At 44.2% G+C, this 27,632-nt stretch overlaps 1 protein-coding gene across 4 annotated transcripts in view; it reads right to left on the reverse strand.

Moving 5' to 3' along the window:
• WWP1 (WW domain containing E3 ubiquitin protein ligase 1) overlaps positions 1-27,632 on the reverse strand; it is a 133,332-nt gene that overhangs the window by 95,365 nt on the left and 10,335 nt on the right. The window contains exon 1 of one of the 4 annotated variants that reach the window (XM_075582977.1): positions 18,509-18,646. The exons of the other annotated variants lie outside the window; for them this stretch is intronic. The gene's annotated coding sequence lies outside the window, so the exon portion shown is untranslated. Of the gene's footprint in view, positions 1-18,508; positions 18,647-27,632 lie in introns of those variants that run through there. 4 annotated transcript variants of the gene reach the window in all.

Consider the following 27,632-nt stretch of genomic DNA (forward strand, 5'->3'; position numbering starts at 1 on the left):
TGTCTGAGAGCGAGTGCGTGTGTCTGAGAGAGAGAGAGAGAGAGAGTGTGTCTGAGAGAGAGAGAGAGAGAGAGTGTGTCTGAGAGAGAGAGAGTGTGTGTCTGAGAGAGAGAGTGTGAAAGAGTGTGTCTGAGAGAGTGTGAGAGTGTCTGAGAGAGAGAGTGAGTGTGTCTGAGAGAGAGAGTGTCTGAGAGAGTGTCTGAGAGAGAGTGTGTCTGAGAGAGAGTGAGAGAGTCTGAGAGTGTGTCAGAGAGAGAGTGTGAGAGTGTGTCTGAGAGAGAGAGAGAGTCTGAGAGAGAGAGAGAGTGTGAGAGAGAGTGTGTCTGAGAGAGTGAGAGTGTGAGAGAGAGAGAGTGTCGGAGAGAGAGAGAGTGTGTCTGAGAGAGAGAGAGTGAGTCTGAGAGAGAGAGAGTGAGTCTGAGAGAGAGTGTGTGTGTCTGAGAGAGAGTGTGAGAGTGTGTCTGAGAGAGAGATTGTGTCTGAGAGAGAGATTGTGTCTGAGAGAGAGAGAGTGTGTGAGAGAGAGAGTGTGAGAGTGTCTGAGAGAGCGTGTGTGAGTGTGTCAGAGAGCGTGTGTGAGTGTGTCAGAGAGAGAGTGTGAGAGTATCAGAGAGAGTGTGAGAGTGTTTGAGAGAGAGTGTGAGTGTGTCTGAGAGAGAGAGTGTGTCAGAGAGAGAGAGAGTGTGTCAGAGAGAGAGAGAGTGTCTGAGAGAGAGTGTGAGAGTGTCTGAGAGAGAGAGAGAGTGTGTCTGAGAGAGAGAGTGTGAGAGTGTGTCAGAGAGAGAGAGTGTGAGAGTGTCTGAGAGAGTGTCAGAGAGAGAGAGTGTGTGTGTGAGAGAGAGTGTCAGAGAGAGAGTGTGTGAGAGTGTGTCAGAGAGAGTGTGTGTCTGAGAGAGAGTGTGTCTGAGAGAGAGAGTGTGTGCGAGTGTGACAGAGAGACAGAGTGTGTCAGAGAGAGAGAGAGAGAGTGAGAGTGTGTGTCTGAGAGAGAGTGTGAGTGTGTCTGAGAGAAAGTGTGAGTGTGTCTGAGAGAGAGAGAGTGTGAGAGAGTGTGTCTGAGAGAGTGTGCCTGAGAGAGACACCAACTGCGCACTGCAACTGTTAGGTATGTATATACAACTTTGTTTTTACTTTGGGCGCCGCGGAACAATCCTGATCGCCTTGGGGAGCCTTGAACCGAAAAAGTTTGGGAACCACTGACCTAGCATACAGTGCTTCCACTGCAGCAAGGGATTCTGGGAAATTACATGCAAATGAGCACACCGTGTCACCTTTTGTTTCAAATCCATTGTTACATGGAACCCTTAAACCAATGCCCACTGTTTTAAACACAGCCTGGGATGAGATGCAAAGCCAGTGAACCCACTCACAGACAGACTGTTTCGACATTGTGGGTCTCATCAGTGAGAGGTTGATTGTACTGGCTTTGCAATTTATGACTTGGGTAGGTCTTCATCACATACAAGTACATATACACACACATACATAATGACATTAAAGCCGCACTCCTGGGGACACATTGTTTTTTTGTATATTTTTAAGAGGTTTGAGCCACGTTGATTTCAGCCACGGGGACTCCCTGCTTCCCAAGATACATACATCGGAAGGTGGGGCCAGTATCCGAGTCATGTAGGCCAATAAGAAGCCACAAGGCATGACATCCTTGCTTTTTATAGGCCCGCAGGGCGCATGACATTTAAAGCCACCATTTAGATAGCCACGACTACCTCCATCTAGGCTGTTACCCCTGTACGAGGTAGCCACACAAAAAAAGTGTTGCCAGGAGTGCCTCCTTAAAGCATCAATTCCCCTCTCCCCGGTGCAGTAGGTTTTTACCTAAAATGGGTGCGTACAAAGGGTTTGTTTTAATAATTGGTGATGCTTTGTTACATATTGTAATAAGAGCAACCTCATTTCTACCATCAATTCCATCCGCCCATCAATTTGAAATGTCCTATTTAGGACATCCTCTACTCCCCTTTGAGGTTAGGATTTATTTAATATTTTTTTGAGGGTTGGGGGAGTGGGGTATTTAAGACTTGGGATTGAATAAAATCTGTGTTTCTGGAGCAATTTCTTCAAAAGGTGTTGGAATTGCCCAAAAGGGATATTTCGGATCCACTTAAGATGATAATTACCAATAATCTCCAGATAGTGATTGCAAAGCAATTGTTTTAATACTTTGGTGTGTATCCTGTTTTCAGTAAAAAATAGATCAAACTAAATGTGACATTCTGAACTTGTCAAAAAAGTCTAAAGAAAAGCAAGTCCCATCCTATTATTGATTAGACCTTTCTTAAAAGCCTCTGATGAACTGTCCTCTTTCCAAATAAAAAAATCATCATCAATATATATCTGACATAAACATAAATGGAAAAGGTTATTAAGCCAACTACAGAGTTTCTCCCAGTACCTATGAAGAGGTTAGCATAACTGGGTGCTGACTTTGTGCCCCATAGCTGTTCCACAAATTTGTACAGTAAAATTCATCACAAAATAAAAAGTAGTGTGTTAAAGAAAAGAAAATGCTCCTAACAAAATCCCTTTGTTCTAAAGTTAAAGCAGCACTATTTTTCTTACCCGAGGCTCCAGTGTGTTCCCAAGAGTTTAACTGCACTGCTTCTGCTTCCATCTCAAGACAACCTTCATATTGCCAGTAAATTAACTCTTCAATATCACAGGCAAAAATACTTACCCAGGAGGAAAATATGGCTGCCAGGTGAGCCTTGGCTAATGTGGTCAACAGAAAGCCTTTCTATCTGTGCCAGCCAACAGAGGAAGGAGCAAGAGTGACCCAGTAGCCAGATCCCAATGGGAGTACAAACTCCATACCAGGCGACTATAACTTTCTTTTAGAACCATTTGAGTGTATTATATACAGGTTTATTATTTAATTGTGCCTATAAAGAATTTCTGCACCCCTTGTATTTTGTTTTGTAACAGTGGTGGCCATATTTCTAGTTATTTTAATTAAAATAAAATGTAAAAGCAACCAGGGGGTCCCCAGTGTTGAGAGCACCACACAGTTGTGCTCTGCCGGGGAACCTTGTAGTATTAAAGGGAATACAATGGATTTAGGGGGGGTTCGGAGGGAGATTCCTTTAAACCATTATCCAATCTAAGATAACCAACTGCACTAAACATTTCCTCATTGGAGATCATGTTAGTTTTCCATTCCAGTTCATTAATGATACGGAGTGAATGTACAGTGTCCCATAAACTTGATTTGAAGGAGACCTCAAGCCCCTGCAGCATATGGCCCACAAGAAAGCAGGTCCCTCTGTGGATGGCATGTCCTAACACAAATTACTAATACTTATTGGACTGTGGGCTTTTAAACTAAGGCCTGGGACATAGTTGTTCTAGCAGTGCGGAGGCGCGCTGAGGCTAAGGGAAAGCGGTGCTTTCCCTGGCCTTACACAGCGCGCCGTCAGGGGGCAGGTCGGGGGCGGGCCAGTGACGTCACGGAGCTGGTTCGCCCTCATTGGGCGAACCGCTCACGTGACCGGCCCTGCGCTCTGGCAAGCGGGGGAATTTCAAAACTCCGTCAGACACGCGCTTCCCCAAGCGTGCTGACGCGTGCGCGAGCCCCTGCTAAAGCCGCTCTCATTGCGGCTGCAGGGGCTTATGCGCTGACCATGTTTTTCTATTATCCATTCATTTTTTAATTTGGAATATGTTATTGATTTTCTATTTCATTATTCTAAAACATAAATAGTCCTGGACGTCTAGGTAGCACTATACTTCAACACGCACGCACGCACGCACACACACACACAATTAGTAAAACTCCCAAGAATGAAAATATGCCTCCCAAATGTTTAGAGGTGTAATTTTACTAGAGAAAGCAGCTAAAGCAACCTGTGTTCTGTAATTACTGGCAAGAGCCGGTTACTTTCTTTTTTCCCAAGTACATGAAAGCAGATTGTCATTCTCTTCCTTTTTGGAGGAGGGGGAGGGGGGATTCCCATAAAGTGCTCACATGTTAACCACCATTTCAATGGCCGATAAAGTGCTATCTACAACTTCAACTGTTGTGGCATTTTATTATTTTTCGGGAGCGTTCCCCGTAATCATCAGGGTTTTAAGATTCCTTATATATGTGCAGTTTTACCACATACAAAAAGTTACTATTTCACCCGCTTATGCACTGCAGTAAACTGCATGGTAGATAAATATTGTATTCACTGAATCTAATAAGGTAACAAAATAAGAAATTCCCATTTAGTTGCAGCTGAAACTATACACATATAGCAGAGTCTGTCAAATGTTCTGATGTACTGGAGGGCTTCTAAATACAGTATATCACAAAAATGCATTGGCACATGTCAAAAATAAACTGCTAAGGGGTATTTGTAATCTATGATAGACAGATCGGAGACAAAACAATATCGCATAACTAAGAAAATGATTCAATCACAACAACTGAAAAGCAAAGAGCCATCAGTAGGTACTGTAATAGCTTCACAGAGGTTTTTAAGATAATAGGTACTTTGCCTCCTGAGAAGGAACTCTACATGTTTGTGTGCATGCATCTATCCGTTAGTATTTTATTTACTGATAGCGAGGGCCACTGGGGATAGCCAACAGTCGTTCCAGAAATGGGTATTAATACGTTTCTATGGGAAGAGAAAATAACAATAAAAAAAGAAACCGCTCCACTCCACTCAGCATCCTAAAACTGGGGGAAGACAAAATGCATGAGTTGGATAAGATACAGTTTCTGCATCTGATCAAAAAACGTGCAACCCCGTTTGAAATTAACATTATATTTTTATGTTAGCAGGTAAAACCAAAACCAAACCCTAAATCTGTAAGAGCCTGTGTTTGGGACTGTCAGAGCCCTAGCTCCAAAACCATGAAACCTGGACACCTGAAACTCTGCATGTAAACTAAGTGGGCCCCAAGGGTGCTAGGGGTGTGCACCTGGGGGTTATATTTAATTTTGTTCCAGCGAGCCTGCTGATTGGCCTTTGTTTCACAGAGATGTATGTGATTGGTCACCACTCTGAGCTGGCGGCCATCCGGACATGCCATTAGGGGTAGAACGTAGGCCGTGCGTGTGTAAAAAAGAGGGAGGGGGATGTAAGAGAGGTAACGAGAAAGAGGGGGAGAGAAATACATGTGGGGAGGGAGAGGATGGGAGGGGTTAGTGTGAGAATTGGGCATGAGGGAGGGGGAGACGTGAGGGAGTGCGTCAGTGAAGAGGGTGGGTGTCATAATTTGGGGTGGGAGTCAGTGAATGGGGGTTGGGGTGCAGCCTCAATGACTGGAAGGTGGAATTATTGACCAAGTTAAAGAGGGCGCCATTATTGATTGATTCAGTGTGTCAAGTCTGCGATTGAAAGGATGACTCCAGAGTATAGCAACCCATGCGAAGCCAGGTTCTTTAGCTAATTAATAAAATGTTAAAAAAAAGAAAGCTCAAAGGCAAAAGGTTTGCAGATGAAACCAAGTTAGTTTTTTGATAACTAAAAATTATATTTGCTTTAGGGCTTTCAAACACCAAAATGTGTGACACATTGGAATAGCCAATGTTTCTGGAAAAAAAAGTTTAATAATTCACCTGCCCAAAAACCAACTGCCCTTTTATGTATAGAGAGATCATTAACCCAACTGCAAACATTTCTCAGCCATGCAAAACGTTCAATTTGGCTGTGGAACAACTGCACTAACCAAGCACTTTCTAAAGCAAAAACAAGTGGGATCATAGCACACTTCAGCATTTTAAAATGTTCAAACAGATCAATTTACTAAAACAAAATTCCTATTGGTATTAGATTAACAAATTATTTCAGGCATGGGTCTAAGTATTAATACACTGCGCATCGCCTGAAAAGCTGGCTACAGTGTAGCACAGTGGCAAAACTAAAATGAAAGATCTTAGCACCGATTCCTTTTTTCCCGTGGAGTTTGCAGTTATGAGCGCACTGAAACTGAAGAGCACAGCTTTCACTTTTATTACAGCAGGAACATGAAGACAAGACAGGTCACTGCTAGAAGCAGAAACCCTGTGGAACTGCTGGAATGAATCCCTGCTTCACTGAAAGGGTTAACACCAACTGCTCCTTTTAAAAAGGTTAAGCACACAGTACAATCTAAGCGGGCCGCCGCTTCATTTATTTATTTTTACACAGGATTGAAGCAGGGGGTGTCCGGAGCTTAAGTCTGATTTTCAGCGCCGGGTACCCCCTGCTTCACAGGGTGCTGGAATCTCCTGCAAGTTTCCAGCTCACGCGTCACTTGGGCCAATAGGAAGCTACACAGGCAGATGGTCACGGCTTCCTATCGGCCAGCAGGAACTTTTAAAAGCAGCCATTACGTGAACCCCAGCTAGTGAGCCAGAGTGGCTACTGGCACTCTCTACGGATGTATCTCCGGGGACCCCTTGCTTCCGGAGACAAAATGAACTAATTTCATTAGTCAGCTCCGGAGACCACATGCGTCAATCTTGCATAAAAAATTTTAAGGCAAAAGAAAAACCACCATCTTGGATTGCCGCTTTAAGCGCTGGAATGCCCACCAAGTCCATAGCAGCACCATGACAGCTTGGGCAGCAACCCCAGGTTTGCGACCCACCATTCCAATGTCGGGAATGGAAGAAGAAATGCTCCTCGTACACTCCGATTCCACCCGCAGCTCTATGAAAGCCAAGACCGGAATCTCCCATACACACAAGCAGAAGAGAGAGAACGTTCACTGAATGTCACAGGGGGCTACTAGGGTGCCAACCCGTGTGACCTGAAGTGAACATCAAGAACACATTCTTATAGTTTTAATGTACCAGGCCAAAAATAAAAAGGTCGTTCTTGGAAATAGATGCAGCTAGAGAGAACTCCAGTCCTCAGGTCAGGTGTTCAGGATACCAACTGAGCCAATGATTCAGCCCTCTGTGCTGAAGTAGAGAGATCCTGAAAACCTGACCTGTTGGTAGATCTTTGGGACTGGAGTTTGCCACCCCTGAGCTAGAGTCTCCAAAAATGTAATAATATGCATGGACGCCTAAAAGCAAGAGACACACAGGCAGCTTTCTGAACACTGCTAGGTGTTTACGTTTTTTTCCCTAAAGAAACCGTAAATCTGACATTGAAGAGTTATGGCTCATTGAATATATCTCTCCCATATGGAAGATAATATTAATCCTTTCAGTGGATGCAATACTGCTACTGAGACACTGGCCTCCAACCAGTTACACAGAAAGGGATTAGTAATGGCTCGTGATGCTTTTGAGGAAGTTTTTGTTGTTGGAAAAACAGGAACATAAGTGTGCACGGAACAGTGTTCCCAAAGAAGAGGAAGAGGCACATCCAGTCTATAAATACACACATGCTTGGGATTGAGAAGGAAATGCAAAGGAGACGGAACGTTCCAGGAAAATGTCAGGAGCCTGGTGGAGTCTTGGTTTAGTATCAAGCGAAGAGCGGCTATATAACCTTTATATCCATCAGTTTCAGCATCACTTTCATATAGCTCCTATGGTATAAAAGCACTCAAAGTGTATTTCAATGTCACTACATCACTGACTTCTTCATTTGTTTCCCGGTGTCACTTTCCATGGCCACTATTCCAAGGTTCATTTAATGTTCAGGGAGATAGCCATAAAAGGCACAACACAGGAACTATATGACAAATATGTTAATAGGGCAATCCCTCGTGGCACGAAAGTGAACACTGCACGGACACCTCAAAAACAATAATCAGACATGTATCAAATATTTGTATGTATTTATAGCAACGTTCCCGTGTCACAAATCTTTATTAAACATAGTTTGGTGATAACCTCAAAACCATTCACCCCTAGTTTTAAGGAATGAGGAACGGTTTTGTCCATTGTATGTATAGTAATTATGAAGCCATCCATTAGTCACACAGATAAACATAAATAGCCGATATGCTTAAAATCAGCACACCTATAGAAAAGGAAACAACTTTTTTTTTTAACTGGAGGTAAATATACAAGTAGAGCATGTACATAGCAGATTAGACCAAGTTGCTTACAAAATAAAATGTTTATTTACATTTTATGCAAACAAACTGGAATGCATTTTTTTAATGTTTAAATACATTTTTTAATGTTTAAATACATTTTAAAAACAAGAAAAAGTGAAGCACAAAAATAAAAGGTATCTCCTTTTTACAAGAAAAAAAAGGGGGATAGAAATATTAGCAGTTATTCACATACATACATACATACTAGCTGATATACCCGGCGTTGCCCGTGGGATGTAATGATCCCGCTCCCCTCTCTCCTCTCCCCCCTCTCTATCTCTCTTCCCTCCCCCTCCCCCCTCCTCTCTCCCCTCCTCCCTCTCTGTGTGTCCCCCGTTCACCCCACCCTTTACAGTCCCCCCCCACTTTAGAGCTTCACGAAGGGTGTGTGCGGTAGTGTGTGTACGTGGCAGTCATTGTGTGTGTGTGTGTGTGTGTGTGTATGTGTGTGTGTGTGTGTGTGTGTGTGTGTGTGTGGCAGTCATTGTGTGTGTGTGTGCGTGGCAGTCATTGTGTGTGTATGTGTGTGTGTGCGTGGCAGTCGTGTGTGCGCGTGCGTGGCAGTCATTGTGTGTGTGCGTGTGTGCGTGGCAGTCATTGTGTGTGCGTCAGTGTGTGTGCGTGCGTGCGTCACTGTGTGCGTGCGTCACTGTGTGTGTGCGCGTGCGTCACTGTGTGTGTGCGCGCGTGCGTCACTGTGTGTGTGCGCGTGCGTCACTGTGTGTGTGCGCGTGCGTCACTGTGTGTGTGTGCGTGCGTCACTGTGTGTGTGTGCGTGCGTCACTGTGTGTGTGTGTGTGTGTGCGTCACTGTGTGTGTGTGTGTGTGTGCGTCACTGTGTGTGTGTGTGTGTGCGTCACTGTGTGTGTGTGCGTGCGTCACTGTGTGTGTGTGCGTGCGTCACTGTGTGTGTGCGTGCGTCACTGTGTGTGTGTGCGTGCGTCACTGTGTGTGTGTGCGTGCGTCACTGTGTGTGTGCGCGTGCGTCACTGTGTGTGTGCGTCAGTGTGCGTGCGGCAGTGTGTGTGTGTGTGTGTGTGTGCGTCAGTGTGCGTGCGTCAGTGTGTGTGTGTGTGTGCGTGCATCAGTGTGAGTGCGTGCGTCAGTGTGAGTGCGTGCGTCAGTGTGTGGGTGTGTGCGTGCGTCAGTGTGTGAGTGTGTGCGTGCTTCAGTATGAGTGTGCGTGCGTCAGTATTTGCGTGCGTCAGTCAGTGTGTGTGTGCGCGCGTCAGCCAGTCAGTGTATGTGCGTGGGTCAGTGTGTGCGCGTGAGTCAGTGTGTGTGCGTGTGTGCGTGCGTCAGTGTGTGTACGTGCGTGCGTCAGTGTGTGTGTGTGCGCGTCAGCCAGTCAGTGTGTGTGCGTCAGTCAGTGTATGTGTGCGTCAGTCAGTGTGTGTGTGCGTCAGTCAGTGTGTGTGTGTGTGTCAGTCAGTGTGTGTGTGTGTGTGTGTGTGTGTGTGTGTGTGTGTCAGTCAGTGTGTGTGTGCGTCAGTGTGTGTGTGCGTCAGTGTGTGTGTGTGTGTGTGTGTGCGCGTCAGTGTGTGTGTGTGTGTCAGTCAGTGTGTGTGTGTGTCAGTCAGTGTGTGTGTGTGTGTGCGTGCGTCAGTCAGTGTGTGTGCGCCAGTGTGTGTGTGCGCGCCGGTCAGTGTGTGTGTGCGTGCGTCAGTGTGTGTGTGCATGCGTCAGTGTGTGTGTGCATGCGTCAGTGTGTGTGTGCATGCGTCAGTGTGTGTATGTGTGCGCGTCAGTCAGTGTTTGTGTGTGTGTGTGTCAGGCAGTCAGTGTGTGTCAAGCAGTTCGTATGTGTGTGTGGCAGTCAGTCTAGTGTTGCCCCCCCTCACCCACTCCCCCACCGTCAGTGGTGCGAAGGAAGGGGGAGACGGGGAGGCTGCTTTTGCTGTGACCAGGGGGGGGGGAGGGGCGCTTGGAGACGGGAGAGGTGAGGCCGTTGGCGCAGAGGAGCGGTGCCTGCCTTGGCTGTGACCGGGGGGGGGGAGAGAGAGGTGAGGCAGTGAGTCCGGCGCTGCCGAGGAGCGGCGGCTGCTTGTGCTGTGCCGGGGGGTGGGGGGGGCGGGAGAGGTCAGGCGGTGAGGCGGTGAGCTTGCCGGCGCCAAGGAGCGGTGGCTGCGGTGGCTGTTTGTGCTGGGACCGGGGGGTGGGTGTGGGGGGAGAGGTCAGGCGGTGAGGCCGGCGGCGCCGAGGGGCGGTGGCTGCAGCGGCGGCTGCTTTTGATCGGAGGGGGGGTGTTGTTGTGGGGGGAGAGGTGAGGCAGTGAGGCCGGGGTCGGCGAGGAGTGTGGGTAGCGTTGAGTAGCAAAGTCAGCTTCCAAGTGAGATGGTCCTGCCAAGTGAGGGCAAGAGGTGGACGCAATGTGAGGAGGGGGGGAGCGTCCGTGGGCCAATCACACAGGGGGAAGAAATACACACACAAACATTATTTCAGTCATATATATATAGATAGATACTTTTTTTTAATGTAAATACGAATATTATAGAAAAAAACTTAGATATATTAGAGGGAGAAAGAATGTTGGACAAGGAATAAAACCAAACCAAACATGTTTGTACCTTAGGTCTCTTTCAGGGGTACACTCCTCCAGTCTAAAACGTTTGGCTGCAGCAAAATGCCGCCAGCGTACCACAGCCGGGACATTTAAAGAGCATCGGAGTGGCGGGTCTAGGCAGTGTAGCCGTCCCACGCTGGACATTTAAACATGCACTTATCAGACCTAGCTTGTCAGAGCGGGCAATCGGGTGCGACAGACCTGGCTTGTCGCGCGCCCTGCGGACATCGCTGTGAAATGTCCTGCGGCGCACTGCCCTGCAGTCACGTGTCCCAGCCGTGTTTTGGTCGCGGCCAATCAGCTCATTCCGCACTCCCCCACATAGACCCACCACACATTTTATAACGACTAATATCAAACGATAACATGGATAGATTAGCTAGCTTTTGATTTACCTTTTAGTACCCAAATACAAACCCCACATGCTTGCAATGAAAACCAATATAATCCATGTCACCTAAAAGATGTGATCGTTTATTTCCTTATTTAAACATGAAGGTTGCAAAGTGTCAAGAGTTACTCTAAAAAATCAAAACATTTCTTTAATCTATGAAGTCATAATGCATGTTAAATGCCAACATCATTCAAAAACGTTTCATCTCTACCATGCTGTTTGAGTACATGAGCTACAGTAGCATATGCTGAATTGTTCTAGTCAATTGCATTCAATGTATCCCTAAATCTGTGATCTTAAACAGAATAGTACACCCTACCTAACATTTTCCACATTTACAGGTCTCCAAATGTGTATACTTGTATTCGAGAGGAGCGACTCAGTGAGTAAAGTGACTGGCACTGAAATTTGAAGCAGGTGAACCTGGTTCAATTCCCGGTGTCGGCTCCTTGTGACCTTGGGCAAAGTCACCTTATCTCCACACAAAATGTTGGAGTCCTGAGCACTGTATGACTAAGACCTTTGTCTTAGTCGCACTGCTGACGTCATCACCCGACGCGCGTTTCATTCAGCAACCAGAACTTCTTTCTGTGGTGGATCATCAAGTGCCTTTTGCAAATGGAAGGCAGGTTTGCAAGGCACTACTGACAGTGTGTCAGCAGCGGTAGTACCTATAAGTTATTACATCCCTTTTAAGTGCATAAAAACACACACTCAGTATGAACTTATATTACAGCACATTTTCAGGGTGGAGGACCCAAACATGCATTGCACAAACGTTACATACTGCATTTTATTTCAAACTGCAATATCAATCATTGCGTTAACACTGAATAAAAAGTGCCTGTTCATGTGATAAATTCCCAGGACAGATCAGCTGATCAGAAAACTAAAATGGGTCCAAAAGGACAAAACACTAATACACGGCAAAACACCCATGAAAACACAAAGTGAAGCAAAGGCTAAAATGGTACCAGAGTTACAGTCTGCAATACATAAAAGACACAATTATGGAGATAGTCCAATTACTCTTGTCCATCTTCTAGATTTTGGCAGTTATGTAGATTGTGTAGAAAAGGTATTTAGATGGGATTTAATTTTTAGTCTTTACTAAAATGTTTAGAGATTATGCAAATGTTAACACTGCATAACAATGCCTGTGGTAATTACAGTGTATACAAGTACAATAAAAAATATTTAATTGGGTTAACCTCTGTTAGCTGACAATAACATTTTATAGACAATTTGCTGTTTTTCTTAAATAAAATATAACCATTCTTAAAGTACATATTTGGCTGGTTTGATTTCTGTGGAAGCCTATATCCTATGCACAGTAAATAACACAAAAGTATCTAGAGCTATTATTTTACAACCGGGCACCCCAAAAGCAATTATATTGCCTTTAGGACTCAGTTTGTACTAAAAGCAAAATGTTTAACATCTGTGTTTGAACCCCCAAAATCAAATTTACAGAAATAAGAATGTCATTCATAGAGCCTTCACTCTCAGTTACATGGTTATTAAAGCTGCAGTTCAGTCTTTTTTTTTTTTTTTACTTTAATAGTTTCATGTGGGCAATCTCTACTTAACTAAAGAACTGTATAGCTGCAGGTCAATTCGTTCTCCGTGTATTGATCGGCGAAATTTGGTGACATTATTAGTGAAGGGATCTGTTTTTTTTCTTCTGTCAGTCAGTGGAAGCTCATGAATATTCATGAGTCTCCCAGTGACGTGTGCTCGCTCCCGATCTGCTGCTGTGTGGTGTCCCCCTTCTTCCCCGATCACCGTGCCTGCCTCCCTGCCCGTGCGGGAGATGGAGTGGGGTTGCGCTGCCCCCTTGGGGGGGGAGGGGAGTAGGGGGAAGCGGGTGATGTGTCCTCCCTTCTTCCCCGATCACCGTGCCTGCCTCCCTGCCCGTGCGGGAGATGGAGTGGGGTTGCGCTGCTCCCGTGCGGGGGGGGGGAGGGGAAGCGGGTGATGTGTTCCCCTTCTTCCCCGATCACCGTGCCTGCCTCCCTGCCCGTGCGGGAGATGGAGTGGGGTTGCGCTGCCCCCGGGAGGGGGGTGGGGGGCTTGCAGCCAGGTGGTGTGTGTGTGTGAGAGATATTACTCTGCAGCAAATCTCGCGCCCCTTAACATTGCGCACCGTTGCTTTACTACATGGAAGAAATACCAAATACAGCGAACCACCTTGCTCTTTCTAGTATGGAAAATGTAGATGACATTTAAAAAATATATATATATTTTTTTTATTATTATTTCACCCACAGATAACATTCCAATTGCCTTGTTTCTAAGGTCGCGCCTATAGTGCCATCACCGCTAGCGAAAGTTGTATTTCACTTTGCGGTGGCGGCGCAGTTGACACGGGCATTGATTTGTTCAGGGGTTGTCACTTGAGGCGACAGCCTCTGAAAAATCAAATATTCTCGGCTTATGAAAATTGCGTCGCCGTCGCGCTTACAATAAGCGCACGCGGCGACGACAATGCATTTGTTTTCGGGCTAAGTCGCGTCGCCGGCACTATAAGCACAGCCCAAGAGAGTTTTTGGCTTTATCAATTGTAACTTCGCCCAGAGATCAGTATCTCGAAAGCTCGCACAAATAAAAGCATTTAGTTAGCCACAGAACATTATCGACTATTTGTTTGAGATGTAGAACACACAAACACACACACACACACACACTATACAGTGATATAAATGAATAGACAGCGCCTGTTAAGGTGACCACCCGAATCCCGATCTCCCAAAAACCACCAAAAAATGCCCTGGTCAGCACAGATGACTATAAATAAACACCATATCATGCAATAAATAAGTGTGGTAGTGACGGCTATAATGGTGGATAATTATTGTGAGATATGACTATGTTGCATAATATATATGAAAAAATAAAAAATATATAAAACATTGAAAAATATATAAAATATAAAAATATGTAAAAAATGTCAAAGTTCAAGAATGACCAAAAAATATAATGGTCTAATGTAACCCAGTGATGGGTAAACCTTGTATGGATGGTTATAGGGTCCGGGCAGCTTCTTCCTTGGGATCAACAACCTCCCAACAAATACCTATTAGAAAAACAAGAAGAGGAAAAGCGCCCGATCCTTGTGTAAAATCCAATTACAAAGTTTTAATAACATGAACCAAGACAATTGCACACTCACAATTTGCCACTGAATAAAAAGCGTTGTATGTGCAAGCCCATGTACCAACATGTATCCAGATCGCTGTCAGTTTGCTCCGTCGCACAGTATTTTCCTGTAAGACCTCACTGCTGCTGGTGTCACCTTGTAAGTGTCTCTCCGGCAGCCCAAGATTGCAGCCTGTGGTTCCTATCAAACACGGTCTGCATTGAGAGCGACTCAGGGAACTTCCTCTGCTTTCTGGCGTCTGATGAAATCCGTTGTGCCGGAAGAAACGCGTAGGGTCACGTGGTTGGAGTGAGCTACGGTGGTGGAGCAGTTCAGACGCCATTTTTGTTAAATAAATCATGACATGGTGTAATATGTCCTGTGTTGTTGTTCATCTGAGGTTGTATTTACCTAATTTTAAGACCTGCTAAGTAACAGATGATTGTTATTATGTCCTGATATGTAAAACCATAGAAATCAAAGAGGGTGTACTGTCTTTTTCACAGCACTGTATATACACACACACACACACACACACACACACACACACACACACACACACACACACACACACACACACACACACACACACACACACACAATATATATTCTACATGACACTAGGACTCATTTTATGTACACCGACTGCTGACAAGTTGCACAATCAATCGGTTAATGCAGGGGGGCGCAAACTTTTTTCCCTGTGCCCCCGACGGCTGTCCCCTCGCTCCCGCGCCCCTCCCCCCAACCCCAACTTACCCGCGCTCCGGCGTAATGACGTCACGTTGCCATAGCAACGTGACGTCACATGACCTCGCAGCGTCATTTTGACGCCGCGTTGCCATGGCGCCGCAGGGAGGAAGCCGCCGGAGCCACGGTAAGTTAGGTTTACAGAGGCCCTGCAGCTCCCCCGGCACTTAATTTAAGTGCCTTCGGGAAGCGCGGGGCCTCTGTAAACCCAGCGACCCCCGTCGGCAGTGTCGCGCCCCCCCTGGGGGTCGCGCCCCACAGTTTGCGCACCGCTGGGTTAATGCATGAGATACGTGTGCATATCCTATGCACACAAGTTATGATCGCTATATTTTAAGTACACCATTTCCCCGTCTCTTATTTGATGTTTTCGGTAGATGCAAATTGGTTGCCTAGCAACAGTTCTGCTGTACGAGTGTAGCCCATCTACCCCTGCCCCTAAGTGAGAGAGGGGTGGGTATGCCTTTTTTCAGCTACACTGGGTGGTGGTGCATACCTGTTGGTAACAGGAGGGCTGAGTGCTCCGCGGTGGTGTGAGGAGAAGCAGGACAGGAGGGACAGGTTACCTTGTTCTCAGTGGGTGCAGCGCCTACAGCCAGCAGGGATCCTCTGTGGGGGTTCAGGGGACGGGCCCCTACTGACATTCCTCCATACACAGAGACAGTTACAGACAGCATTGTCTTTTCTGATGGTTTATTGTAGGCAGCTCAACATGACAGAGAAACAGGCATTCTTCATAGCTATAGCTTCATTTCTCCTGTTACTCTTTCTCCTCATAGTCGGAGCCCTGACTCAGGCCAACTCCTCTTCCCTCCCATCCCCTCATGGGTGGGAGGAAGAGACTTCTCTCCTTTTCTATGACTCCATTCTTTGGAGTGCTGAACAGAACAGAACTGACAATTTGGGAGAATGCCATAATTTATAATCTTTGGGGAGTGTCTGTAACTCTGACTCATAGCAAGCCAGATCTGGATACTGATAGGCCCACACATACAGGGCCTGTTCCAACCAGTATCCACCCCTCAGATTGACATCCTCAGAAGTTGCTAGGCCCGCCCTTGAATACTGATTACACCATCCAAGGCTGTAATACACACACAGGCCTACGGAAGGAATTAACCTTTCCACTGCCTGCACTAACAGGACTGACAGAGGAAAGGCCCAGGAAAAAGAAGTAGCTGCCGGGAGGCTAGGTTATATTAGGTAGGGTTTTGAGACCCTCATAATACAGAAAATGGTTTGTGCAACGTACATAACAGTTAATGTTGGACGCACATACCATTAAGTTCATGGGAGGCTTCATTGGGGCACACACTGCTCAACCAATGTTTCATTAACAGTGGGATGCCTTGTGTGTAGTTTTATTGCATGGTCCCAGAGAAGGATCGGTTATGTATATTGCAATGAAAAGGCAACAATAAAGACAAGGTCAAGATATTGTTTGGTGTGCACTGGATTCGGCTTCATGATATCTGTATATGCATATAGTTACACGGCACCTGCACCATGTTTATATGCACAATTTCCAATAAAAAAGGTGAAAAAGAGACACTTTGAACATTGTAAACTATGTACGAAACAAACAATAAGTAGAAATAGCCAAATCCGCAATGGAATGTTTAAAAGCGTTCAAGAACGAAAAACATTTGAACCCAAAATGATAATGCTCTTTTGACACTAAAACAAGAGGACTTAATGTTGATATAGGGTTTCTAACACTTTTTTGTAATGTCTCTCCCTGCCTGTTAAAATTACAATTAGCCCCCCCCCCCCCCTGCATACTGCTGATGGAAGTATGGTTCTCACTCTCACTGTCCCTTTCATCCATTTATTGCCCTGACTTTATTTACCACTCGTTAAATGTTATATGTGTGTTTTTGTGTGTGTGTTTTTGTGTGTGTGTGTGTGTGTGTTTTCGTGTGTGTGTTTTTGTGTGTGTGTGTGTGTGTTTTCGTGTGTGTTTTCGTGTGTGTGTTTTCGTGTGTGTGTTTTCGTGTGTGTGTGTGTGTGTGTGTGTGTGTGTGTGTGTGTGTTTTTGTGTGTGTGTGTGTGTGTGTGTGTTTGTGTGTGTGTGTTTTTGTGTGTGTGTTTTTGTGTGTGTGTGTTTTTGTGTGTGTGTGTTTTTGTGTGTGTGTTTTTGAGTGTGTGTGTTTTTGAGTGTGTGTGTTTTTGAGTGTGTGTGTGTTTTCGTATGTGTGTGTGTTTTCGTATGTGTTTTCGTATGTGTGTGTGTGTGTGTTTTCGTATGTGTGTGTGTGTGTGTGTGTGTGTTTTCGTATGTGTGTGTGTGTGTGTGTGTGTGTTTTTTCGTATGTGTGTGTGTGTGTGTGTTTTCGTATGTGTGTGTGTTTTCGTATGTGTGTGTGTGTGTGTTTTCGTATGTGTGTGTGTTTTCGTATGTGTGTGTGTTTTCGTATGTGTGTGTGTGTGTGTGTGTTTGTGTGTGTTTGTGTGTGTTTGTGTGTGTTTTCGTGTGTGTGTGTGTTTTCGTGTGTGTGTGTTTTCGTGTGTGTGTGTTTTCGTGTGTGTGTGTGTGTGTGTGTTTTCGTGTGTGTGTGTGTGTGTGTGTGTGTGTGTGTGTTTTCGTATGTGTGTAACTCATGGAATCTTTATAAATCAGAATTGATGACATGAGGAAGAGAAGAGAACCCTTGAAAGCTCGTCGTATCTATCTAGTCCAAATAAAAATAAAAATATCACCTAATACTGAAGTGCTTATTTACTCTGCACCAACATAAAGATATATTTCCTCAAAACATTTTTTTTGAAAGATTGCAAGTAATGCAGAAAAATACAAATCTTCTTTTCATTGTAAAATTCAGACAGAAATTTAGACTGCGACAAAAGCCACAGAGATTGAAATACCCATTTGGGTAATGAAAGTCCTTTAATGAAATTCCTTGTATTAACAAGGCAGTTTCATTATACTCCCCAGGTAGGCGTTCTGCACCAATATTTAAATGACAGGGCAGATTACACAAATGTATCTCTGGCACTGTATTTGTTAGGGATGTGGAACAGATACTGCACACCAATAACAACAAGACACTTTATGCTGAAAAGAAACATGCTGCAGCATACAGCAAGTTACAGTACACTACAATTGCACGTTTCCAATTGCCTAATTCTTCCTAAAAGAACAAAAATCCAAAATAGATTATTGAAAGGCAGTCAATAACACAATGGCTGATCCCCACTTGTACAATTTAGTGACTTCCCTTCTTCAGTGTGTGTTAGGGATCAGTGTAAACAGACACAGGGGGAGATTCAGCTGCAGCACAGTGATGCTGCATTAACTTCCATTCAGGTAAATGGTGGCTAATGTAGCTGTGGAGCTTTGTAATGCCAGCAATTGTGTCTTTATGTGCTATGCCACAAAATCATAGTCCGCTTCTTCAGGTGTGCAGTGTTGGTATTCATAACTATGGCTCCTTTGTTTACACTGCTGAAAACACTGCAACACACACACACTTTACAGCCTAAATGTTGAAACACCACTAAAGAAATATGAAATGGGCCAATAGTCATATTTTCTGTGCCAAGGAATATCACAGTAACTGTCATTAGCAGTGATATCTAGATATATCACTTCTGGCTACAATGCCAAACGCCATGAACACGGGATATAGAAGAGACAATGACTCATGTTATGTATTTAATGCATTGGACTTACGGTCTCGTGACTTCCCTCAGTAATCCTCCAAGCCAGTATACCACTGGTATCATCAAGCTTACATTGTGGAGACACCGTAACACACAGGCTTGTTTGTCTTGCTTTTTAGCCGTTTCAGCACTTATCACTGCACCATACATAACACACTTCCTTCACCATGCAAATGAGGAACGCTAACATATGGCACATCACAGGAAAAACAATAACTCATTAACGGACATCAACCTGCTTTTACAAATGATTTTTTTTAATCCGTAATGAAAACGAACAGGCACATTTTAGTCTCTGTGGAGAAAAGCAAACTGATGCCATAAATGACCGTGGAGCCTGCAATTTTTCTTTTTTGGTTTTTCACCTTATTGCAGTTGCAGCATGTCAATGTTGCTCCTTTTGCCCCTTAACCACATTTATAGGGTCAACTAGGACTTCACTGAACACAATAAAAAAATTACATTAGCACAGAGAGCCGACATTCAAACAGTCAGGATCCTGCTCCCCCTCTGAAGCTACAGTAGCTGGACAGAGAACAGAATTACTGTAGGCTTTGCACAGACAGTAGTCAGGCAGCACACCCTAGGTAGGGGCTGTGTGTTTATTACAAACTCAGGTGTTATGTAGGTGTAACAGGGACTTATCACTGTTTGAGAGATACTGCCTCTAAATCCAGCAGCGAGCTGGTTAATTGCACACAGACAATGAACCAGACTCCACCTGCCTGATTAGGACTCTGAGAAAAGCCTGATGTGAGAAACAGGAGAGGGATTCCTTAGCTCACAATTGGGCTGACATAAGGAGAAGGAGGACTGACCATAGTTTTTCCTGAAAATACAACTATGCTGACAGAGGAAGGACCCGACGATTATTTCTGGGAGCGGTTTGACTGCAAAAGCCTGCAGCTGGAGAACCAGATAAGACTTTCTTATAAATTTGCTCCTTGAGAAAGATTATATTTGTTTTTGGGACTGGGAACTGGCTTAACCAGCCAGTCACAGCTAGATCGGGCATATACCAGTAGTGTCAAGTTATTCTCCAAAGTGGAGTAGGTTTTTCTTTTATGTTTACATTGTTTAAAGGAAAAGGCAATAAAGCCGTATATTACTTTCACCCTAAAACAGTCTCCATTTGCATACCCCTGCACACATCTTACAGTAGGGAAGAAAAATGCACTTCTGCTCCTCTGGGTCTTAACTACTGCAAACAGCACTGACTTAGCATCTCTTTGACCCCCTTGAAAGCTCAACCATAAAAACCCCGATGTCCATTCGGGTTCTTTTAAACAGCACTCCCAAACAAAATCAACAGACGGTATTCTCCATTCTCTTAGTGTCACATTGGAACACTGCATGTCATAACCCCATTAACTAGATCTTAACACCAGAGAAAAAAATGGGACAGTGGTCCCCAGTGGTGCTACAAAAACATTTGTGAACATAGTCAACGCATGAAGTCAATCAAATCTATGTAACAATAAAGTCCAGTAATGAAGAAACCAAGGAACCTTGAGTAATCAGGCGCTTTGTAAAGTAGAGCATATGTCAGCCAAGTAGTTGTGGAGTGATGTGGCAGCCTGCAAGATCAGTATGAACTGAATAGTGTAGATAACTGTGGGAAGAGGAGCAATGCTGGCTCAGTAAAGCCTAGAGTTCTCTCCGTGTGTAGTGGAGAGACCTCCGTTGAGTGACCAAACACTTTCCCCCATGTTCCGTGTTGTAAAAACAGGTGCCGTGACCACACTGGCTGCAGAAAGCAGAGATCAGCTGCACATAATAATAAGAATAATAGCATGATCTTGTATAGTGCTGCTAGTTTTACAGAGACGTTTTACAGGCACAGGTCCCTGCCCCGTGGAGCTTACAATCTATGTTTTTGGTGTCTGAGGCACAGGGAGATAAAGTGACTTGCCCAAGGTCACAAGGAGCCGACACCGGGAATTGAACCAGGTTCCCCTGCTTCAAACTTAGTGTCAGTCAGTGTCTTTACTCACTGAACCACTCCGCCGCTTTACTCACAGTACGTTGCTCCCCCCGGTCCTGTCTTAAAAGGTATATATATCGTCATAAAAAAAGCTGATAAGGGCAGTGCGATTGTGATACAGTCCTCTGCGCAATATAAAGAGGCGGAGCTCAGACAACTGAATGATCCTCTTTCTTACCGCAAGTTAAAAAGAGATCCAACCGACATCTTTCTCACTTAGCACCTGCACTGTGCACTTTTTTGTTAGAATCACTTTTTTACTCAAACAATTACTTTTTACTCAAACAATTTAGTTTTGATTCACAATTTTATCTACAAACCACGAGCACAGCTATGGTCACTTCTGATGCACCCTCTTAGGCAAATTTATTTATGGGGTTGTGGGAATCTATTTTTATTTACAGTGACCACAATCCCTTCAGACAACACATCACATTTTATAGAAGGTATATAGATATTCTATTCATTTGGGAGTGTGATCTACTCACTTAAACTTTCATTCACACATTAAATATTAATGACTATAATCTCACTTTCACGTATGCACAAAATATAAATCATATTTATTATTTAGATTTAATGCTGTACATTAACATTAACGGTAACATACACACCGACATTTACAGAAAGTCTAATGCGAGAAACACATACCTTAGGGACGATAGTAATCATCCCAGATTCCTTAAAAAATGTATCCCAAAGGGACAATTTCTTAGATTAAAAAGGATTTGTTTCACCGATGAGACATTTGAGATCAGTGCTAAAGAACTGGCCTCAGGATTCATAGCTCGAGGCTATGAAAAAACCCATGTCAAGGAAACTCTCAAACTATTGACCGTGCAGGATTATTGCCTACCGACAGAACTAAAAAGAAATGTTTAATACAGAATGAAGACATTTTGCCACCTTTGTGTATTACTCAACAGAGCGGACAGGCTGGCTGTCCCGCGCGGCAGGGTCACGTGACATTACATAACCCGCGACGTCATTTGACGCCGTGTCATTGGGAGAGGGGGGCGCAAACGCTGCGGCTCCCGGGCACGGGGCGCAGCTCAAGATGTTTGCGCACCCCTGTCTTAGATGACGATTTAGGGATAGCCCTGGGTGATTGGGTGCTCTTTTATTGGTCTTATTGACCCCATCTACGTGATATGCTGGTGCAGTTATTATATTCCACCAAGTTGTAAGACATTTCTATCCGAGAAGGATAGAACATATATCTCTATCTCTATCAGCACTCGTCGCTACATGAAGATTACCAAGACTTTCTGATAGTAAAAGTTTTTCTATACGTATGTTTTGCACATGTACGGTAAGAGCAAAGGAGTAATTAATTATCTTACCTTCCCTTGCAAAAAGATACACGTGTATGACCACACAAGAAGTAATATTCCGCGTTTTAAAACATAACCGCAATATTAAAAATGCACAAGACTTAGGCTGAGTCCATAGAGACTGCAGCCGTGCAGAGGCTGAGGGAAAGCGGGTGCTTTCCCTGGGATTAGTGCGCGCGCCGTCCAGGGGCGTGTCTGGGGGCGGGCCAGTGACGTCATGGAGCTGGTTCGCCCTCATTGGGCGAACCGCTCACGTGACCGGCCCTGCGCTCCCCTCAGTGCCAAAACTTAAATTGCGCCGTCTCCTCCGCACGCCTGTGGAAGCGCATCCTAAAGCCGCCCTAATACAGGGTGCCGGGGGTAAGTCCGCAGCCTTAGCGCTGACCATGCCCGCGGCCTTAGAAGCATGATTACAACCATGGCAAAACATTTCTATCAATGTCCCCAGTCGGACTGCTCTTTGCTTACCGCCTTTGCAATTGATAGTTGTTTTGGGAACAAGAGGAGAAGATTGAGAAGAGTTTATTGCAAATGGATAGCGCGACTGGTATTTATGCCATCTGATTTAAATTAATCTTTGGGTATTTCCATGTTCATATAATATAAAAGTTCTGTATGTATATAATCAGTTATTCTAAATGTGCTTACATTTGTCTTGATCCTATGTATCACGTGATGGCAGTTGGGTGGGCGGTCCTATAGGCCAGCTACACTGGAAGCAGCATAAGGTCAGATGCCATGAAAAGTATATAAACTTCATATTCGTCATAATTAACGTTAGCTCGTGAAAGAAGCTGAACCGTGAAACGCGTAGTGGGACTTTTCGGTGCTCACTCCTTCCATCGTGTCGAGATGCCATTATAAGGAACTCCATACCGGCCTGGCAATATCCTTGAAGTCTGATTGATGAGAACTCTTTATTGTGTACGGTTATTTCAGTATCTTGTGGACTCTTCTTTTGTATACAACAAAAGACAGAAAAGCCCAAAGCTACATCCAATATGACAAAAATACACAGTGAAATACCTATACATTCTCTTGAAAAAGGGTAATTTAGTTAAACCCTTTTGACTCTTCTTTTGGTATTATCTGGGACAATTTCCTTTGATTTATTTATTGGACCTTGTTTTATATATTTTTTTCACGTTGCATTTTGATTTCCTACTGATTGTTTGGGGTATTTTCTACTGTATTTCCACCATGCATTAATACATATTTCTGTTATGCTGTATATATTTTTTGTAACTTTTTCCTGACTGGTTACTTGTGGTAGCTTTTTCCCCACTTGAGGTTACTCTGGGAGCTGGGCTAGGAGTTTAAATCTCATGTTCATGTATGGTCTTATTTGACCAGTCTCTCTGATTTCTTTATTTATGTAGCCATGTGTAAAATTGGTGTACATATCGCTTTCTCATGCTGGCAGTAAACCTGGTAAGTATGCAGGATTGCCAGTAGTCATCATGGAGGTTTGCCCTCAAACCCTGGTGAGGTGTCATATGTCCCAAAGGAAGTGACAACATGCTTGGTGTCCACCCTTAGTGACATCAGAGATGTGCCTGTTCCTGAGGTGATATAAGACACAGCAGCACTGCCTAAAGTTAGTGGTTCAGTTTCCTGTGTTGTGCTGCCTCTGTTCAGTGAGAGGCACGTGAAGGTCTGCAACAGTGTTGCAGTAGTCTCATGCTAGTTGTGAGTCTGTGCAGCTCTGAGCAGAGAGAGAGAGAAGCTGTTGAATCCCCCTAAGGGGAGAGGTGGAAAGCAACTCCATTTGGAGAAGGAGGAACTTTCTAGATGGAGTGCAGCAAAGGAATGAGCGGCTAAGCTGATAGCTGTGAGGGGCAGCTGGCCCATACCACCATGCCAATAAAGATGACCTTGAATAAAGACACTTCACTGTGTGAGTCTGGAATTACTCAGCAGGGGAAGGCATCACCAAGAAGGAGTTCCTCATCAGAACCATCCCCTTGCGGACGCAGGGATCCTGATGAGGTGGAGGCGCTGCACTGGATATAGGTAGGACTCATGCACACTACCTCAGCTGCCTGTCTGGGTTGGCAATCCCGGAGACTCAGGAGTCCTGTTGCCAACAGGTGCACCACCAGACACTACACTGTAATGGGACTGGTTAGACCACAGGGGCCAATGTGAGATTGGGTTGGTCAGGCCAGGCCAGAAAATCCGTTACATTTATAAAAATGTTTTACCAGGAAATAATACATTGAGAGTTACCTCTCGTTTTTAAGTATGTCCTGGGCACAGAGGAATGATGACAATACATGAATACATTAAATGTTGGATATGTTCTGTGACTGAGGGATGGATATTGTTTGTGTTTTTATGTATGCAACAGGTTTTCCCCCACCCTCTGGAAGATCTCGCTATTACACGGTGTGTTGTGCTGGTTACCTGCTGGCTCACAGAAGCGCTAAGTTTCCGCCGTTGTTAGTGGGGAAGACAGGACAGGCTTTTGGGGTGATGGTTGGTTCTCTCTCACTGGTGCGGCTCCTTCAACTCTAGCAGGCTCCAGTAGTACTGGATGCAATCCCTGCAGGAGAACCCCCTTCTAATACTCCCCCTGATTTGCCGTCTGAGGCCGGAGTATATAATAAACAGGAACGGCTTTATTCTTCTCACTCAGAATACAGCCTTAAACTGATTCACTTCTTGTCTTTCCTCCAGATGATCCCTGGAACCAACCCCCAGGCCCAAGAGTCAATCTTTGCTCTTCCCGTATTCCCTGGTGGAATAGGAGGTAGTTGTCCAACTCCCCTAAGGGAGGGGATGGAAGGTGGTCAGAGTCCTGACTCCACACTCAACACACTCTCTCTCAGGGGAGAGAACCGACAAAATGTGGCTGTGCAGCCTCTTAATTACCCCGGGGGAGGGTCCAAGGTCACCCTCCTGATTGAGCAGTACACAGGCCTAACCCCCCCCCCCTCCCTGTCACTCAAGGGAGCTGCTTACTGCAGGGGAAACCCAGATTAACCCTAACACTGCCGGTGCTGGTACCAGGGCTTGTGTGTTAGGCAGGGCAGATTAGTAGCCAAAAAGAATACATGGCTACATGTACTTTAGGGAATGTATAGTTAATTGATGTTAGACTTTTGGAAAAAAGGAGTGCTGTGTTTAGGTTCTCTTTTGTACGGTGTAGCCATTTGTATTTTTAAACCTAGAGCACAACCACATGTCTTATATAGCGCATTATAATGTGGTTTATGGTTCCTGTAGCTCTTTAGTTGACCAAGCAGAATTTGTTGTTTTTTGTACACACGTTATTTTTTACAGCTTACATATGGATTTTACATCACTGCAATATATTACCAAGAGCTCCATTCAAGGTGAATCAGAAGTGTTGCAGTAACTCTGAAAATGCCATGTAAAAGGAGTAAGTGGGGTAGAAAAGAGGTTGACTTGAATCCCATCCATGAGCTCACAGTTTTTCATCACATTCAAGTACTAAAACAACTCTAGCTATACTCCTTTTCAGAACACTGTCATACGAAGGAATGCCAACTTTCCAATACTGTAAGACAAGCATTATGTGTCTGTTCAGCGCCTCTAAGCTTACCACCATCTCAATGATGAAAACTTAAATCCATATCACAGCACAATGAACAGCTGACCAACATGAAAGATGTGTTTTATTAAACTATGAACTTCTATATAAAGTATACTCCTGGGAAGTGCTCTGCAGATCTACAAACACCTTTCAAAAGTACAAATACCCATTGTTCATTACATGGCAATCTACACGTAGTAGAAAAGTAATTTAATAAACCCTGCAGCGGCTGAGCGTGGTAATCCCTTTTCAAGTTAATATATCAAAATGTGTTCTATTTTGATCCGATTGAGTAGAAAATATTTACCATTACCTTACAAACATGTTCACCCCCAGCAATAAAGAAAGAAATATTTTCATAAACACAGAATCTGTTGGCAGATAAAAACCCACTTGGCCCACCTCGTCTGCACATTTGCCATCTGTTGGAAAACCTCAGACACAATTTGATCCTCGGCTTTTGCATATTGTGGATAGGCCTTGTGTCACCACCCGGCATTTTTTCGTTCCCTTACTGTATTAATCTCTAACTCTATTGCGTGGCTATACCATGAATCCCTCACCCTTTCTGTTAAGTACTTCCTCGCACGCCCCCGAGGCCCCACCCTCCGGGCACAACCTCTAGTTCTTGCACTTTTATCGAAAATATGCTTCCTTCCCATACCTTTGTAGAAAACCCTAGGTATATTTGAGAGTATCAATCCGCTTAATGTTAATTGCACTTTGCTTTCTGTCATGTTTTATTTTAAAACAAACCATTTGGAAAGCTCAAGGTAACAAGCCCACAATTAGAGGCGTGTGTGCATAATTTGCCAACAAATTCAAATCAGATGACAAGGAGGTGTATAAGGACGACAGGTAAAAAAAAAACAATAATTCTGAAATACAGGCATTACTTCTTTAATAAAATCCCAATAGATCACTAGTTACCACAAGGCAGGAGATCACCAACTTTCCACTGAATGCGTTCGCGTAGTCCCCAGTTAATATTTATTTTAGAGTCCTGCTGTCTTTCTAGTAAGGATTGGCACCAATCCATATTTTCTTCAGCGGTATCCAACTTTAGTACTTCCATATTTTTATTAGGGAAAGGGAATTTAGTATGCGCTCATAAAGCCATGATATTATCTTCCGTAGATACGAAACTGGTGTGCTACATAGATTATGTGAATTCCTAGACACTCGTGTTTACTTTTCTTGATAAGAACCATTCATTAAACGGTTACAGTAAGCGGGATGGGGTAGAGACCTTTAAAGCAGCATTACTAGCGATTCATTTGGGAATCTCGTTAACAAATCAAATGTCGGCCACTCATTTTATATGAATGCAAAGAGAAGCACTAAACTGCTCTGCAATGTGATGCTGGTTCGTCCAGAAGTGAAGTTAAATCTGTAGTGCAATTCAGACTGTGCGCGCAATGCGGATTGTGTTTGAGAACAATTTGTGGTGTTTTTTTGCAGCTTCCATTTGTCAATGCCACTGACACTATAATGGAGAGGCCCGGTGCATCACCATTACAAGAAGTGTGTTATTTTTATATCATTGTAGGTTCTGACACCTTTTAGTGGAGCAACACTGGAGTTCTTCACAGATACAATTTTAGTGTACAGAGTTTTCAGAACATGTTCTTGTTCATTCCTCTAACCATCGGTTTCTAGGAAAGCAGCTAAGCTTTCTCTGCTATGCAGATATGTAATAACATACCCAAGGCTACATGTTAACATAAAAAACACTGACAAGAATTTCTTTATCTTGGAAGGCAAACAAATGTGACCAATTTCAAACAGTAAAAATACTGTAGACTGTCCTATCAAGCTGAAAAATCTTTGGGGGAAGGGCAAAACGAGTTTCTAATTTCACAAAAGCTAAATACTAATAACGTATTTGTAGTGGATTATGCAGAGATGCAGATTTAAAAAACTGCAACAATTCTAACCCCCAAAAATAGTAACGAGTGCAGAGCAACACATACCATCGAGAGCAAAGTACAGTACAGGATCTGCAATGGTGTGCACCAAATTTACTATCACAGGTTATGGCAAACCATTGCTTGCCAATATGTTACAGGTGCTCAGGAAGCAATGAGGACATATGGTACATAACAACTGGCCCCAACAGGTCTGCAACCCTGCAGCAAGGGATTCTGGGAAACAACATGCAAATGAGCACACAAGATCACCTGTTGCCTCAAATCCATGTTTACATGGAACCCTTATAAACGTATGCGCGCTGCATTACACAGCTTTCAGCACAGCC

This window comes from Ascaphus truei, chromosome 2, assembly GCF_040206685.1.
Source record: "Ascaphus truei isolate aAscTru1 chromosome 2, aAscTru1.hap1, whole genome shotgun sequence".
NCBI classification, from domain to species: Eukaryota; Metazoa; Chordata; class Amphibia; order Anura; family Ascaphidae; genus Ascaphus; species Ascaphus truei.